This window comes from Corvus brachyrhynchos, unplaced genomic scaffold (genome assembly GCF_000691975.1).
Source record: "Corvus brachyrhynchos isolate BGI_N302 unplaced genomic scaffold, ASM69197v1 scaffold1333, whole genome shotgun sequence".
NCBI lineage: Eukaryota > Metazoa > Chordata > Aves > Passeriformes > Corvidae > Corvus > Corvus brachyrhynchos.
Window position 1 is genome coordinate 157,623 of NW_008237395.1, and position 15,485 is coordinate 173,107.

The 15,485-nt window shown below is 42.8% G+C and overlaps 1 protein-coding gene across 1 annotated transcript in view; it reads right to left on the bottom strand.

Moving 5' to 3' along the window:
• Positions 1 to 11,146, bottom strand: part of LOC103613200 (N-deacetylase and N-sulfotransferase 4) — a 67,187-nt gene extending 56,041 nt beyond the window's left edge. The window contains exon 1 of the mRNA XM_008630947.2: positions 10,380 to 11,146. The gene's annotated coding sequence lies outside the window, so the exon portion shown is untranslated. The remainder of the gene's footprint in view (positions 1 to 10,379) is intronic.
• Between the last annotated feature and the right edge of the window lie 4,339 nt (positions 11,147 to 15,485).

Sequence of the window (15,485 nt, forward strand, 5' to 3'; positions counted from 1 at the left end):
TGAGCATTCACTGACTTCAAGGGGGTAAAGCCCAAAGTTGGGCACATTTGGTCAAGGAATCAAGGTTACTTTCTTCCAGAGCTGGTCTGTTCAGCTGGTTTACTCAACGTGGGGCCTTTCCCCCGCAAGAGCAGAACTCTGCAGTACAACTCTGTTGTGATGTCAGAGACATCTGCAGGGACTCTTAATTTTTCTTTAATTCAGGCAGCTGAAGAAAAATGGAGGTTTAAAAATTGCTGCCTCCTTGCTAAATAACACTTCCTGCTTGCCCGCAGAAATGCATTTGATTGATGACTAAAGTGTGCTGATTTTGAAGATGATTGATTGGGAGATTAAGACTTGACTATTTAAAACTGATAGCACGACAGCGAAGAGAAACAGCCCCTTATTAATGCCATGTGTTAACTGTGCATCAGGAATTAAAGCTGGCTCCCTCGTGGGCCAGCTCCCACGGGCACAGCTTCCCCCAGAAGGGGGTGCCTGAACAGGCAGACTTGGTGTGTGGGCTTGGGGAGCTCCTCTTACCTCTGATCATAGGTAGGCAAAGGGTCTCTGAGCTACTTCAGCTTATGGAAAGTAGAAGTATTGCTATTAAGCCATCAGATGTGTTCATTCACCCTGAGGATGGAGCTAATGGACTTCACGTCTGCAGCGAGTTCAGAGCGTGCCAGTGCTGACAGTGCCGAGCAGAGGAGCAGGACCCTCGTTGTTCCCCAGCAGTGTGGCCATTGCTAATCTCCTGTCTGCACCAGAGTGCACTGCTGGGAGTAATTCACCTGGAGGCAGGACAGAGCTTTCCCTTCCTTACTCCAGAATAAATCAGAAGTCAGAATGTCTTTATTGTCTATATATATAACTCCCCTTTAGGCTAAAAACCTAATGTAAAGCCTTTCCTCTTTTCTTTCCTTTCTAAGCTTGTATGACTCCTGTCATTTACTAGCAGCCCAATGAATCATGGTACCTGCCTTGCTGCTCCTTGCATGTGACTCCTCATTCATTACAGAAACAAGCAAACTGATTTGAGTGATAAATGACTCCTGGTGACCATTAGCAAAAATTCAGCGTTTCTATTCACTGCAGAAAGAAAAAAGAGCACTTTTCTTTTCTCACTCTCACAAAAGTTTCCAGGAGATTTTTGGACTGAGCTCACAAAACTTAGATCCTCTTTGAAAGTAACTGGTTTTTTCTTTTCCAAACTTAACAAAGCTGCAATGTGCTTTGTGTTTGTAAATGTGGCTTTGCTTGAGATGTTGGTACCAGCTTCTCATAGCTCATCACAAGGTGTTAGAAAACTCTTTACCTAGGATAAGGCCAGCCTCTCAGCTGATAAAGGCTATTGCAGACCTTCTGACTTCTATTTTATAATTTCTGAGTGGAAAGGCTGCTCAGCACTTTCACCTCTTTTGTTTCTTTTCAATGACTAATCATGTGTAAATTAATCCCCAATTTTTCGGTATTTTCAGCCATTTGATCAAGTCTATAGTGCACATGTAATCTTGTGTGATTTCAGAAAGCTAAATGATGCCAGAGGGTGAAGTCGATAATCAATGAATATAAAGCAAAGAGTTTGAAATACTTCAACTTGTGCATTTGATGAAAGCTGGTGTGATTTTAGCGTGAAACAATACTTGGAAGGGAGCTGTTTGACCCTGCTGACTTCTGTTTCTCTTTGGCTTTAAACTTTTCCAGATGATTTCAGGAACTGGTGAAAAGGCTCCCTCATGGAGCAGTGGCCGGAGGGTGATTTGGAGATGAGTTTTACACACCGGAATATTCTCACACAAGTGTACACCTATGCATATGCACATCCTTTGGTTCCCCAGCCCACATGTGACACTTCATGTTGCTTAGCTCCTAGCAGAAATGTGCTTTAAGACTTAACCAGACCACACTTCTGCTGAGTGTTGCCTGATGTTCAGCCTCAATGCTTCCTTCTTCCGACCCATTAACTTCCAACAGTCCCACGGTCATTTGGACCACCCAGAAAACCCCCTAAATATCCATCTGGGGTATTTCACTGAGGCTTCCTCCAAATGGCACAATTTATGGATCTCTAACGCATCAGTACTTCTGAACATAACGAGTAGTTGTAATAGCTCCTCAGAAATTGCTGACTGGTGGTTTCTCTGGAGTGTCAGGCATGGAAGCTCCTGGAAATCAGTAATTTAGGTATGGCCTGATGAGAGCCATGCAAGAGAGAATCTATGTAAGTATTTCTTGTTTCTTGACACAGTGGCTCTTGTCACCATCACAACAGGTAGGTGTTAGTGACCGCGCTCACCCTCTGAGCAGCTCCAGATGTTGTGTGGTGATACCAAAATTATCACCATATATATAATATTTTGGTGTCATCAGGCAAAATACCTTAAATTCTGTGGCCAGACTTAATATAATTTTTAAAGTACCTTCTTAATGCAGTTTCTAATAAATGTGTCCATCTAGCACGAGTGATGGTATTAAGATCTACCACTTTTCACCAGTAACTCACCAAAAATTCAAAAAGCTAAATAGCATTAATGGGTACAAGCCTGACTTTCCCAAGGTCACTTGGGGACCCATGGCTGAGCTGGGAGCAGCAGCCCCTTGCTCTTGCGTAATGCCCTTCAGCAGATGTTCACAACCCTCATGGCACGTGTATTAAAGTAAAAGGCTGAAAAGAAGGTGTTGAGAGATGATCTGAAGGTCAGCAGCTTACTGCCAAGGCCATGAGGACAGAGCCAAAAGGTCATGGCAGGGAGTTGGGCCTGCGATCAGGGATGTGTGTGACCTGCAGGACTGAGTCCTTGCTTTGCTTTCCCGATGGGATTAATGGAGAGTGCAGGTGAAATTACCACGCTATCAGTGCCCCAGTCCTTGTGAATGAAGGTGGGGAATAAAAGCAGGCTTTACACAGTGTTCTGAGGCAGCCTACAAAACATTCCCCCTGACTTGATGCAACAAATCTCCTGCTCTCGCTTGGTTAATGGCTCTTCATCACTTTTCAATTCATAGTTTAATGCTTCAATGGAAGCCAATTTGAATTCATTTAACTCTTCAAATAAAACTTTTGTGAGATGCTGTATCAGATGTTTTATTACAGTCCCTCTATTCTGGTACTGTTTTCCACTTTCATACGGCTGTCAATTAGCTTTCCAGTTCCAATAGAATGATTTGTGTTGTGAACTCAGCTGAGAGACAACATTTGTGCAATAGAATGGCTCCCTAAGTAGGACTCCTTAAAGTCAATCAATGTAGTAGCCAAGCTCTGTACATGCGGTTTGATTGGATAGACAAGCTAAGCCATTAAAAAAAAATTGCTAAAACCCATTTTTGTAGTTCTATTAGCAACCAAATAACTGCAGATTTTCTGTATTGATTTTGAAAATTTACCAAGGATTACAGATTTAGTGGATGATTATTAAAACTTTTTGGAGGTTTCTTACACAAAAAAAGAGATACAGCCCTAGGCTCTGGGATAGCCTGTTAGAAGCTAAACTATTTGGTCACTATGCTTCTTTTTAGTAGATTCTTTAAATTGTTAACAATTCTTTTAATTGTTTCCCACGCTTTCTGTTGTCCTATTGCATTTCTGGGAGCTAAAAAGGTTTGCCACCATGTGAGATAATTAAAATGTGTCCACTCTTATACCACTGCCAATATATTTCACTGAATAACATGTTTTGTGCCGTCTGTATCCTGTCACAGGGACTATTTGTGAGAAAGTCAGATGTGGTCACATCTGTGCTAGGAATTAAAAGGAGGCCGCTAACTTATTTCAGAGGGACTACTGCTGTCACATAGTAATGATCTATTGCTACTGCACAGGAAGTCTATTTAAACCCAGATAACAAAGACTTTGTACTTAAATCTTTAGTACAGCACGTTTGCCACATGAAATTTAAACAGAGGTTTATTCTGAGTTTGCTCAAGCCCGGTTCCAGCCAGTCAGACAGAGTTTCCAAGCTCTGTATACATTAAATTCTCATTATAATGGCTTCCCTTTATTTATTCTTTAAGTAATTTCTGCTGGAGTCCCATTTCCCCATCTTTGTCCTCACTGCCTGAAGGGTTTTGTTATCTTTGAGAGGATTTGGAAGAAAAAGAGGGAGAATATACAGAGTTTGGTCCCACCAATTTCTGGTCAGAGCAGATGTGTGGGCTGGAGCACCATCCAAGCCACCAGTGCTGGTGACAGCCTGGCAGGGCTTGGCAAGTAGTGGCTTTCAAGCGAAGTGAAGCAAGGAGTGAGTGAAGCCAGGGTGACCCTCCACGTGTGCCTCCTCTTTTTTTTGTGTGCGCTTCTTGGACTTTCAAACAGCTTCTAAAGGGGAAAATTCAGTCGCTTTCACCTTGCTCATAAATACTTGCATTTATCACTGCTTTTATTGCATGGCAGTTCGGGAGCAGGAAGTTTATAATACTTCTCCTGTCTGTTCCTAGTCTTAGGTCTAGACTAGGTTCTAGGCAGTTCTTTAAGAAAATTTTGAGTCTTAGTACCAGTTCTTTACAGGCAAGATGAGCTTTTTGTGGGGACCAGTTATGGCTGCACATATTGCTGCTGTCAGTAAAACTAATCTAGACAGAGAAATTTGGTCATGTAACAAAAATACTACAATACCTAAGAGACTTTCATTTTAATGTATTTAAGTATTGCAGACAAGCCAGAGGAAGTTTTATGCGAGATTATTAACACAAATTCAAATTCTTACCTTGAAATGACTGGAGGGATGCTGTTTGTCTATCAAGAGAAAAAATGCTTTACGGTGAGAAGATAAGGCAGGGAGTAGAATCTTTGATTTCTGTCTCTGCCACCATCATGTTTGGCTCTCTGGAGGCCACTGATTTTTTTCAGCATTTCATTTTTCCTGTCTTTGTTGAGGGAATATTAGTCTTTTCTACCTTTACATGGGCATTAGCTGTAAAATGTTCTAAGGTGATTCATGTTTGGTTCAGATGTGTATAGCATGGATATTGCAAAGCATGCTTTTGGGAAAGCTAGTGCAAAATTCATACTTTCATGTGCAGGCAAATGTGTTTGCTGTGCTCGCTTCCTTTTTCTTCTTATTCTTTGTACCCTGGTTAAATTCCTTTGTGTTTATTTCTGCCACTGTTTTATGGGGTTTCTCTGAGAGAAGCCACTTTGTCAGCCAAATGAAAGATCTCTTTAGAGATTTCTGGTGTGTCATCTGTGACCTATAGATACTGTTTTGCTCTTGGTTCAAAATATAAACAAATGTTTCCTTTTGAAAGATCTATGCTTTGTTTTATCTAGATAAAGTTCAATTTGGAAATGCCACTAGTAGGATAACAGTCCTACTTGGGAATTCAGGGGATTTTTTGTTGAGTCACGCTGAGCTCAGAGACTGGAACTAGAACTAATACCATTAGAGCTCTGTGATGGAATAGAGAGGCTTTGATTAACCTCTTGCTTTCGTGAAAAATCTCTGTTTATTGAACTACTGAGGCATTAACTTATTGTTGAAGGGGTAGAGTGTGGAATAAAAAAAATCCAAATGGTTGTCAGTCTTTCTGAACATACTGCCCCTGAATCAGGCTGGAATTGCCTTTACATTCCTGTCCTCTCCTGGGGGCTGAGTGCATAACTCTACTTGGTTTTCAGTAAGAATCTCCAGAGTGTACTGTGGAAGAGAAAATCCAGCCTGGCTTTCTGGGTTATGGAAGGGGCTTACAAAATTATGTCTCATCATTTGACACCGTATGTTGTAATCCATAAAGCTCAGTTTTAGATAACATATACATAGAGACTTAATTTTCTGCCTGAACACAAATATTTTTTTCCATGGAGAAGAAAGCCTTTTAGGAGGTCCTTCAGTTAAAAATCTGAGTATGCAGAATGACTGATGCAGGCACATGGAGCTTGCTCCAAGGCTGATTGAAAATTAGTCTGATGGGAATCTGTCAGGTGTTTTGAGGCATGCATGGCTCACTTTGCTTGCCATGTGGGCATTGCATATCACCAAATTCTCTTTAACTGTGATTTTTCAGGTACAAATAATAGTACCATGCCCTTCTGCAGGTGATTCATTCACCAGGCTGCTGAGGCACAGTTCCACCCTAAACCCCATGACTGTATGGGGGTAGAATAGTGAAGCCATTTAAAATTGCAATCCAAATACAGTCTAGACAGTAGTAATAAATAAAAATGCCCTGTAGTTATTCCAGCTATTTAGGTGGGTAGAGTGCAGGCAGTCCAGCAGATGGCCCTGCTTTGGTTTAAACTAAAAAAACCCAAGAAGCTATGAGGGCTTTAAAATCAAATGTGATCAGTAAGTCTAATTTCTGTATCTTACCCAGAAGCCTAGAACACTGCACTTTCCTCTCCTTTCCAGAAACTTCTCTGTGAATCACTGACCGCCTACCCTCCCCTCTGGGGGTTTAGGGGGCCGTCTATATCCCAGTGAGAGAGAAAAAATTCAAGAATACCCTGAGGGTCTGGAACTTGAGCTCTGGCCTCCTCTTTGCACAATATGGTCCCATGCAAAAGGACAAGATGTTGGCTAAAACATCCCCTGAAAGTAGAACACAGAGGTGGGTGCATATTTCATGACAGACTGTTTTAACTTTCCAAGCAGCCGCCTCTTTTACGGCCAGCAGCTACTATTAATTATTTATCAGAACACTTATTTATACACTAAAAGCTAAATGCAATCCCTTCACTGGAGCCTGGCAGAGAGCGGGCTGGAATAAGTAGCTGTGGACAGCCCTTCAGGAGGGGAGGTTTCGTGCAGAGCTCTGCTCAGGGAAGAGCCCGTCCACATTATTCTCTCTGCTGTTTGTGTCTGGTAATGATATTTACACATGGGGGATGAAAACCCAGCCATTAGTAAAAGTCTGTAGCTGTGGGGGGCATCAGCCTGATCTCCCTTGGCCAGGCTAAGTAAGCCAAGGACAGTTCTTATTTCAGCAGCTTCTAAGGAAAAAGAGGGAATCCCTTCATTTTTGCTTCCTTCCTCTTGAAGGAAACCCACCCTACCTTGGCTTCTACTTCTGTATTTGCTCTGGCTCTGTAAACCCACCCTTGCAGACGGGGATGGAAGATGAATTTTTTCCCTCTGCCTCCACTTGGGGAGAGCAGTTGTGACCCCTTCTGTAGCCAGAGGGAAGGAAATAGGTTTAAATACATCTCTGTTCCTTTCAGAATTGAGTTTAAATGGCCATCCATGGCTTCTGGTGCCAATGTGTTTTCCTCATCAAATACCGACATGGTCTCTACACTGGTGTGCTGTTGCCGTGTAATTCTGGTGGCAGCGCTGTTTAGGTAAAATATTATTACTTTTCTATGGCAACTGTTAATTTCAGAAGAAATTCCGATTCCATTGTAATTATTCCTGACAGTAGTTGTAATAAATGTTTGGGATTGACGTGTATGATTTTCATTTTCTTCCAGCACCCGACGCTTTTAATAGCTCCATTTTCCTAATTTACATGTTGACACAGATGGAGAATTGATTCTGAATTTCTATCTAGCACTCTTCTGGGTGGCTTACCTTCATGAGGGGCCTTGCTTTAACATCTCAATGGGAGAAAGAGACTTGTTGCTGTGACATGGGCATTCTTCAGGCTGTCTCAAAATGGGAGACAGGACTCTTTGACACTCCACCCAGTTTCCAACACAGAGACCCTCCTTCTCCCTGAGAGTCCAGCCCCTCAACCTGCTCTAATGGTCCTCAACTGCATCCCAGGCCTGAGAACAAGGGATCTGGTAATTGCCACCTCACACTGTACTCCTTAGCACTTGGAAATGGTTTCAACCTAGGCTCCCCTCACCTTGAAAAGCGTGGAGAGCCCTTGGCTCATCTTAAGCTCAGTGCCCTGTTCCTGAAATGACTCCCCAGGCAAAGTCCAGCTTTCTGCACAATTCCAGGTTTCCTTCAGCCATCCAGGCCCTAGCTTGCAATGCTTTGCTGCTCTTAGCCCAGGGGTTGATTTGTTCAGAAAAGCCAATTTTGTGGGTACGGAAAGCAGTTTCTGGATGCACCTATAAAGCTGCAGAAAAAGGGTTGGAATTAGATACTTTTTAAGGTCCCTCCCAACCCAAACTGTTCTTAGATTCTCTGATTATGGAAGCTTTGCAAGGCCAAACACTTGATGGAAGCAAACAGCAGTGTTTGCATGCAGCTGAAGCTCAGCCAGCCCTGTGGTCATAGAGGCAATCAAAGCAAAATTGTTCGTGGGCTAAATTAGAATGATTTGGAACAAATTTTTTTTTTTTTTTTTTTTTTAAGTTCATTATATGCTTGCCTTTATTGCTTGTAGAAAAATGAGGAATCTTTTTCTGGGGACATATAGTTACATGCAATTTTTTTTTATCTAACTGAAAGCTCATAGTCACAACTAATAGTAACTCATCAGCATTTTCTGTGCTCAGTATTGCCATGGGTCTGCAATATATGGCCACATTTTCCTTGAAGTATCTCATTATACTGCTGGGATAATTCCTGGACTGCAAACCTTAAAAAACCCCATCTTTACTATTAGCATATTTTTATCCCACTCATACTGAATATGATAGTTGAACTCTAGAGCAGCTCGTGATCCCTGCATGGTGCTAAGTCTGATCACGGCCATTACAAAGAGTGATAGAACAGGTATCACAACCCCTTAACACCCATAATGTTTCATAGGACTTCCAGAACTTGATGGTGTGAGTTAACAGGGTGTTCAGGCTGAAAGGGATTTATATGTGGGGGTATATATATATGTGTGTGTGTGTAAGTGGTCAGTCACTGAAGCATCCTACTCTCTGCTTAACTGCAACCCTTTGAATTTGATTCACTCTGAAACAATGCAAGTTAGAGGAGCACTTCTCCGGCCTCACAGAAGAGAGTGGTGTCAACAAGACATTAAGATACTCCTGCTTTCAATTCTGAGGCTTTCAGACATTAGGCATCTATTATGAATCAAAAAAACCCGGCCAAGTTCTGGGGAAATGGCACAAAACCTAATAAACAGTCTTAAACTTCTGCACAGAGCAATGTCATTAGGAACATCTAACCCAATTGAGCAGATCATATTATCTGAATTGATAAGATTCAGGAGAAAACTCGAAGTCAAGAATTTTCTTAGTGAAATGCAACTTGGCAGTTCACACCCCACCCCCAGCCCCTCCTTTAGAGCAGCATTTCCGAAAGCAAGTCAGACAGTGCAGCTTGGTGGAGGGGAAAATGTGCATGGGGAAAGTGTACAGACAGGATGGGGCAAGATGGGAGCACCTGGAAACGTTGCCAACTATTGAAACTTTATGAGCAAGGAGATCCTGCTGTCCTTCCACAGGCTGAACATTTATGGCAGGAGGATCACGATTAAAACTACTGAAGAAATGGGGTGAAAATGAGTTACTTCTCTTTTTATCTTGTTCTCTGATAACATTCGAAGCTAGGAAAGGTAGAGTAACTTGCTACAGGGGGTAGGCCAGATTCTGCAGCATTTATTCACATGGAGGGAGGGAGGGAGGCTTCAAGCAATGTGAATGAGAGCTGCAGAAGTTAGTAAAAAATGGCCTGATAAATTCTCTGGGGAAAAGGGAACTTCATGAGTGTGGGGTTTCGTAGGCATGTGTGGTTACAACAGTGCAGTGCTTGTAGGAAGAGACTTCTTCACCTCTAAGCATTTTCCTGTGAGTGTTCATTCCCAGCAGCAGTGACTTGGAGCCTCTGTGCCAGCTGTAGGATAAAAATGCTGGGCTGCTGCTGGAGACTCCGGCTCTGTAGGATCTGAAGAGCACACACTGATTTCTTCATTTACCTCTTACTACCTCTAACAATCCTTGCTTCCACTCTATGGATGATCATGCTGTTTAAAAAAAAATGTTGCTGACAGATGTTGTTTGCTATCAAACTGCTGGAAGAGAGCAGATCTGTAGGTTTTGGCTTCCTCACAGTACAGTTACTCTTACTTTAAATAGTGCATATTTAATATATCTCCATGGAAAGCTTCCACCATATCATTTTAGTACAGTAGTTCTGCTGAACTTTGCTAGACGGTAGCAAATAAAAGCAAAGGATGTGGAGTAGACTGAAGAAGCAACTGTATCCTCCTTTCCCCCTCACATAACTTCCCATGCTCTACCTTCTGTGGTCTTTCACATATTTAGGCAGACAGCTGTTTCCATCGGAGGGTGCACATCCCTTTACATGGGGGCACTTGCATGCAAATGTGGCAAAGACTATCTCAAACTTCCGAATAATCCTTGGAATGCCAGCCTCTAGGCAGCTTTCGGAAGTACTTACTATGCATAGGTTCCAGGCAGATCATTTGACACACTCAAAAATATCCACACTTGGTGGATATTTATACCTGCCCTGAGTACAGGCACTGTCTATGTGGCTGTATGAATGTATACCCAGAAGAAGAGGTTCAGAAGCTGAACAATAGCTTACCTAGAGAAGGATTTCTCTTCCTAGTGTGCAGCAAAGAGACATCTGCTATTCAAAGCTCTTCATAGGGCTCCAGGTAAACTAAGGAGAGTTTTCAATTGCCAGCAGCTGTCTGAGCAGCATCCCAGGAAGGCTCCTCTTGCTCCGGCCCCAGCCACTGAACTCTACCGGCACAGTCACATCTCATTTATACCCAGCCTGTCCTTTTCAGAGCGAGCAGCCAGCTGGAATGATTCAAACCTCTGCTCAGCACACCGTTCAAAATGCAGCGTCCTTCTTGGACACGGGGATTACGCCGGGGAGCCGCCAGGCTCCAGCAGAAAGGCTGCGAGAACTATTGAATCGCCCAAAGAGCAGCTGCTCGCGGTCCTGCCGCCGGCGCCGCGCCGCGCTCCCGTGTACCGGAGTCAGCCACCCTCTCCCGCGGATCTCCCGGAGTAGCGAGGCGGCTTCGCGGGGCTGTGATTGGCAGAAGCGGCCGATTCCTCCCGCTAATCAACCCGCAGACTTTCAAGGACTCGGAGCTGCTCTGATGTCATTCCGGCCGAGGCGGGGGACGCTTCGCGAGGAAGCCACGGCGGAGGCTAATTCGGAGATGAGCTGCATTCCTCTCCCACCGCCCTGATTGATTCCATGCTCCGCGAGGATTTGCATAATCTGTCATTGTGCGGCTGGACCACCTCCCCTCCTGCCCGCCCAAAATGCGGGAGGGAAGTGCCACTTCCAGCTCCTGATTTTACACCTGGACTCTGCAGCGGAAAGCCTAGGAGAAAGGAAAAGTTGAAAGACTCATTTTTCTGACAGGAGGATGCTCGTGCTCCCAGTCCCCCCTCATCACCCCTCACCACTTCCAGATGCTAAAGGAGGCTCAACAGAATCACAGCACTGGAAGACTTTTTGGTCCCTACTCTTGTTAGGTCATTGATAAGATTACCTGCTACAATAAAAGGTGGGTTTCAGCGCACGACCAAAACCAAGCAGGGGTCACCCAGCAAGTTTGTTACAAATGATCTCCCTGGCACCAGCAAATATTCGGTGCTCAGAGGTGAAAAGTATTTTCTTGCTGTATGTGACACAAGTTCCACTTATTCGTTGCATAATTTCTTATTAAAATCCTTTATTTCATCCAGCTAGAGACGAAACCTACCTCCATAGCCAAGAAACACGATTGCTATGTGACTTTAAATTATATTACAGAGGCAAAACTAAACACTTTCTATATTAAAAGAATTAGATTTCATTTCAATCTAGTTTTCAATTTTTGCCAGTTTGACATCTTTCACTCCAAAACCGTTCTTTGTACAATACACCTTGGAATTGAAATTCAGCCAATTCTGTGCAGCAAATGTGAGGAGAAAATAGTTTTGTTCAAGGAGACTGGAACAAACCCATTCTGAGATGATGAATGACGCTGTAAACTCAGATTTGAATCATAGGAGGGTCAGCTCAACCTTTCGTGTTTCCAAAACAGTGTAAATAAATGGTGTTCCATGCAGTTCACCACTTACATCCTTCAGCTGGGACCTTCTACATGAAGAGCTATTTGCTCTCTGTGAACATCCAAGTTTCAAAGATGGTAGAGATTCCTAACTGGGGACTAATTGATTCCTTCTGGCTAAATTAGAAACTGAGGGAAAATTAAAATTCAAAGTATGTCTGAGTAATTTCCGGCAATTCCTAATTACAAAGCTCTTGTTGGGAGATCTTTTAAAAATGCCTTGCACCTATGGCCAGCTCTGGATTTGGGATTTATTTTCCAAAGACTCTTGTGAATGTTGGGTGTGTGGATCCCACTGCAGCTGGGTGATGGGCAGGTGCCTCCTTGCATCCTGTGTGAACATCAGAGCTTCAGTCAGGCTATAAACTAAAAAAGCCAAATTGAGTTAGAGAGTTTCTTCCCAACACAAGGAAAACTTCTGGCGCAGCTTGTCCAAAAATTGCCAGAACTTCCTATTGCTAATCTGATGGTATGAAAAGAAGAAGTCCAGTTGTTTGTTGCTCTTTGTACTCCTATCCTTGGCGCCTGGCTGCACTTGGAGCACTGGAGAGGCGCCTGCGAGCAGGAGGGTTTGGCTGCAGGACAGCTGTGCTGCTCCAGATGTGGCGGGAGCAGCGCTCTGCCCCTTGGAAGCCACCTGGGTGAGCCAGCAGCCAAGTGGTTGCACAAACTGTTGAGAGTGTGTTTTAATTCAGATGCTAAAGTCACTCTTTGAAGTGAAATCCTTGGCTTAAGCCCTACCACGCTGGATGAATTCAACATGAAGGAGCAGGGCTGTGGATCCATGCTGCCTCCATAGCTGTTTGCTCTGCTGGTGATTCATTTTAAGTGCAGGATCAGGAGAGTCACTGTGCCAGGGTCTGCCCTCATGAGAAATGTGTGGGAATCAGTTGGCAGAACGGCTCCAACTCTGTGTAACAGAAAGAGCACACCAACCCTTGGGAAAAAAGAGTACAGTCTGAATTTTCACTTCCCTCTCCTTTGGGTAGTAGAGAGAACTGAACTCTTCCAGCTCGGTCACAAATGCACCCAAGTTACCTAGAATGTCCTTCTGATCATGATATAATTCTGAAGCTCTGCTTTAGGGAAAAATAGACATCAAAGAAAACAGGACAGCAAGAAACAGAAATTAAGTATGGGTGGAGAGAAGCAAGAGAAGAAGATAAATTCTAGTAATAAAATACTGTATTAATAAGGCAGCACATTTACGCTGAAATACTTGCCAAAGGATTTTTCTGGCTCTTAACCTGCAGCACAAATTTTGCATTAGCTGGTGAAAATTCTGTACCTGTTAATCCTCATGTGGTTTATTTCCTCCCTGTATAGGTAGGCAATCGCAACAGCTTATTCTACTTATTTTGGTAGCTCGAAACCCATAAATGAAACCTACCATTACTTTGCCCAAAACTAGTATTACCTTTCTGAAACATGACTTTCTGGTTTTAGAACTGTGGCTTTGATGGTGGTTGGAGTTTTGGTGGGGTTTGTTTAGGTGGTTGTTTGTTGCTGTTGCTTTGCTGGTTTTGTGAAAGTAAGTGTTGCTGTGTTCTGTCCAAGTTTTCTTGTGGCTTACACACCTATCACTACAATGTCTGTACACATTTTTAAAGTATTCATCTTCACATCCCCAGATGTGGAAAACCCAATTCTGCAGTTCTGTGGTTGGAAACAGAGACTCCTAGAACCATTTAGGTTGGAAAAGACCTTTAAGATTATGAAGTCCGACTATTAACCCAGCACTGCCAAACCTACCACTTAACCATGTTCCTAAATATGATGCAGAGCAAGCAAATCCCTTCAGAAATTAGTGTGTAAATATGCGGTATCCCCCTGGTTCACTCTTCTAGGCTATCTGAAACTTTTCACTGGAATATCTGGATTGGTGTTCTGTTGCTCTTATGTTGAGCTTCTGTTGTGTGTGGCTGACCCCAGTCTCCCCCCTGTTATTTCCGTGCTCTGATGACACTGGAATAGGCACTCCCTACTTCTCTCAAAAACCCTCTCGCAGCACCAAGGCCATGCTTCAAAATCGACTGCAATGCATAGTACCATTTCTTTCAGCTAAAGACACATTTATGGTCTTTACTGAAAGAAAGATGGCTTTTGACACTGAAGTTCATAATGAGCTTAAAAGAACAAAAAAATGACTATTCCTTGAAGAACCAGCTTTTTCTTGAGCTGTGGAGACTCCTTATGAACCTCCCTGTAATTAAACAGCAGTGTCTTATTAGATACACAGAGCAGTTCCTCACATGGTGTAAATTGTCAAAACATCCACTGATTTCAGAGGAACTATGACAACTTATAAGAGTTACAGATTAGTCTTAATTCTCCAGCAGCAAATTGAGATATGCAGAACTTAATTATATTCACATCAAAAGTGCAAGAAACATAAAGGCATACCACAATGTGGTTTGGGTTTCTTTGAGTATTCACATATTTCATTAAGAAAAGTATTTTGTTTTCTTGATATCTCGACAAGTTGTTAGCGTTTCTCATCTGAATATTTTGGCTCTGGCTCAAAACGTGTTAGAGGTTTTACAGAATCAGAAACGTAGGGATGAAATACGAATACACTTGAAGCTGAGTTTCATGCATCAGAACTCAGTTAAGGCATTCATGTCTTCCACTGGCAGTGCCTGCCTTGTCATGGGTTATTCTTATTTCCCAGATGTCAGGGGAGAACATGCTGCTAGTGGTTCACTTAAGCATGAAGTGCTGATTTGCAACAATATCAACAGAAAAAATGCTGCTCAGTCCTAAGTAAAATTAAATTTAAAAATGTAAAAATTAGCTACATTCCCTGACTGCTGGCTTTCTCCAGGTATACAGTCTCTTTTTCAGCTTCTATTATCCCTTCTTTATGTCTGGACACACTCGTATGGATGATAAAGGCAAATCAGTGCGTACCAGTTCTGTAATGACCTTTATCTTATACTTTTATTCCTTTGTAAGATAACTTTGATATCCTAGTGTGGCTTTGTTCCTGTAAAGCTTTGGATGTATTAGTTTCAGAGAGTGTGCTGATACAAACTAATGTGGAAATATCTGTTAAACCAACATACATTCATTTACATCACGCATTAGAGCTGCTCCATGTATCTGTAATTACATTACCGTTTTATGTCTTAAGTGCTTACTCAACTATAAAAATATAAACTGCAGTCTTTTAAGTACTCTTATTGAGATACCATCAAAGCAAAAAATGAGTTTGTGCTTAATCCACAGCTGATCTTTGTCACCACTTCCCGTGTGACGCTGAGAAAAGGGTTCAGGATGCGTGAGAGAGGGAAGGATGTCTTTGTGTACCCATAAAGCCTTTCAGGCTCTGGCCCACAGTTTTCCTTATGGAAAACTTCCCAGGTTCTGCTTTGGCCTGAAGTAGCAGAAAGCTCCTGGGGAGAAAAAGGGGCTAGGACTGGAGCTTAGAGAGAGAAGAGCTTTATCCCAGTCCACACTTCAATGTAGCAGGAGAGACTGAAGCAGCAGAGGAGATTTAATCTCGGCTCAGCCCCCCTATTATTTGTTGTTTGCACCTGTAACATGGTTCAATGTATACGAGCTGCGTCCCCTTTGGTCTGTTTCATGATGACTCTTGTGACCTTCCTGCT